We start from the raw sequence: 3,102 nt of genomic DNA, 5'->3' as shown, positions 1-3,102 counted from the left end.
ACACTACCTCGCTTCATCACTTTGAGAAGGTTAGTGTGCAGCCGTTGTAAGTACAAGGAAGGTTTCTCACCTGCATTTTGCAGTGTGTTCACAAACTTAGCGAAGAGATCATCACCGTCTTCCACAATGTCAAAAGCTGAATCCAAGACATCAAGGTAAGCAGCAGGTAAGGCTTTGGCACCTAACTGCTTCACCATTTCTGCTGCTGGCGGCAGTAAACTGTCTAAGATCTTCCTTGAACGATTTAAGTCATAAAGTGAAGGATCTTGAAGAAGTAACTCTACACTGTTCCGCCAGGTGTAGTAATCAACTTCGCCACTAGGACAGGGGATTCTGCCTGAGAAGACTCTTAGCCTGAATGATGTACTAGAGGGAGAAACTTCATCACTTCTCAGAATGTGTTCTATGACGATTTTGAGGTGGGCTAGGTGGGCTGACATAATTTACCTCAAGAGTGGGTGAAAAACGTCCCGTAATTACTCGGTGAGAATGTTGTGAATGTTGTCCTCCTTCTGAACACTCAGCTTGCTTAGGTGGAAGAGGAATGTCAGATGAGGAAGGATCAGTCATTTGGGATGATTCAAGGTATTTTGCATCAGTCAGATTTTCAGCAGCGGAGGCAGTGGTTGAGAGAAGCAGCTCTTTCAAGAGTTCTTCAAAAGTTCTGCCATTGAGCTTTGCTATTCTCTTCAGTTTGGCAAAGTAATGGGTAGTAGCCTGTTCAGTCACAGCTGAACTTGATAGACTTGATAGAAGCCTCATGTGGTAAAGCAACATTGTGTGGACTCTTGAAAGTGTAAGGCAACAGAGTCACTAGAGTCACTAATGCAGAATAACTTCTGTACTCTACAACGACTTCCCCATGATAAGGCGATTTAGGGTTGTCTATACGAATGTGTCTATGGATACGACCATACTTGTTTAGGAAATCAGCCAGATCTTCATCAAGCTCGGTATTTGTCAGCCCGCTAATTATCACTGAGTTTTCAATTACGACATTTTCAAGCTCAACCACTTCCATGTTGACACTATTTGCACTACTACAAAATTGAAGTTATTCTCCTGGTCTCTTGTGTCTTCAAGAATTCGGAACTCACACACACAAAAAAAACTATAATTTTTCTATAATGCACTCCTGGCTGCTGGCTCGCCACTTTCTGTAACCCTGGGCGCTAAAAGTGTGCTGTAGTTACTATGATCTCTCTCTATCAGAATCAGAATTAGCTTTATTCGCCAGGTGTGCGCAAACACACGAGGAATTTGTTGTGTTTTTTTAAGGTGCTCCTGGTACATACATACATACATATCTGACATGAGAACAGAAATACATTTAAATAGTAAGACTTAACAATAAATAATAATTAGGGATGCATCGATACCATTTTTTAAAGACCGAGTACGAGTACCGATATTTTTTTCCTGGTACTCGCCGATACCGATACCGATACCGATACCTGTTTTTTGGGATGTGGCAGTTTTCCAAGTAATGACACAGTGAGACTAATAATTTTAGGACAGCTTCTCTGTAATTATGAACAACTGTAACTCAAACAATTTTTTTTTCTGCTTGTCACAAGGTTGTCAAAGTACAAACCATTTTCACAGTATCTAATAATTTCCATAACCAAACCAAGGGCATAATAAAATAATATTATTAATAATAATAATAAAATAAAATAAAAAAATTCTTTATCAACCTGTCACAAAGTTGTCAAAAAGCTGCAAACTAATTTCACTGAACAGATGTTTATAACATAACACTGTGTAGCAATGTTCATTGTTGTGTAACAATCAAAAGTATACAGTGAAATATAACAGTGAACTGTCTAATCATTGTGAGCAACACAATAATTGTAAATGTAAGTATTCATAAGCCATTAGCTAAGGATGTTCCTCAGAGCATTTGTACAGTATGTTTTTACTTTTGCAGTAATTTTTGGGCCGTCAATCAGTTTGCATTATTTTTCAAAAGTAAGTGGCAGGTTTTTTTTAAGTAACAGAAGCATCTCTGCATGTTCAGCTACAAGCCTGCTTCTGTTGTCAGTCAGAATGTGTGACACTGAGCTGAAGAGTCTTTCACTTTCCACACTGCTGCATGGGGCTGAAAGATATTTTTGTGCCATTTGAGCCAGAGCAGGAAATCGCAGATTATTAACTGCCCAGTACATGAAGGGCTTCTCTGAACGACGCACAGTGGTCTCTCCAAGGTATGGTGATGGCTGCTGGAGCTCTGCTCTCAGATGCAGATGCACATCCATCTGCAATTTCTTCAAAAACACTGTCCAGACTGATACCTGGCTTCTCGCTGTGAGACCTTTCATATTTTTAATTAATTATAACTAGTTATGATTAATTATTCATATTTCCCTTTTGAGCTGATTCGCTACATACTCCAATCGCCCGTTTTTGCTCAATCGGAGACCGCACCATGTAGAATGTGCTATTCCAACGAGGTGACGGCCAGCTGTAGAGTATGTGCCACACACGGAAGACTAGAAACTCCGGCCTCCTCCATGCCCTTTACCATGTTTTTGGCATTGTCATGGACCACAACATGGACAGAACTTTTGGGTATTGCCCAAGTCGCAAGCATTTCCTCAATTATGCTCAATATCGCTTGACCCGTATGTGAGCCTCGAAATTGCTTTGCATGAAGCATGATTTGCTGTAGAGTGAAATCGCCATCTATCCACTGCGCCGTTAAGCTGATGAGAGACACTGGATTTACACTACAACTCCAAATGTCAGTGGTAAAGCTAATTGCTTTTATGTCATGCAACATGCTCACGACATGCTTTTTCACTGCGTCATGTATTTGTGGCAATACAATATCCGTGACATGGCGGCGACTGGGAATCTCGTACTTCGGCTCCAAAACATTAAAAAGGCGACGAAATCCCACGTTATCAACGACTGAAAGCGGTTGATCGTCAAGAACAATGAATTGGGTAAGCACCTCTGTTATTTGTTTGGCTCTCGGGTTATCTCTTGTCATTTTCTCTCGTCTTGCAAAGGTTTGCTGCAGGGTTGGTTGCTGAGTGCTAACGTTACTGCTAGCGGTAAATTCTCCGTGCTCACTTTTGTGTTTCAGTTTCAGATGTT

This window comes from Sinocyclocheilus anshuiensis, unplaced genomic scaffold, assembly GCF_001515605.1.
Source record: "Sinocyclocheilus anshuiensis isolate Anshui unplaced genomic scaffold, SAMN03320099.WGS_v1.1 scaffold3273, whole genome shotgun sequence".
Classification (NCBI taxonomy): Eukaryota; Metazoa; Chordata; class Actinopteri; order Cypriniformes; family Cyprinidae; genus Sinocyclocheilus; species Sinocyclocheilus anshuiensis.
Note: the sequence above shows the minus strand (reverse complement) of the source record.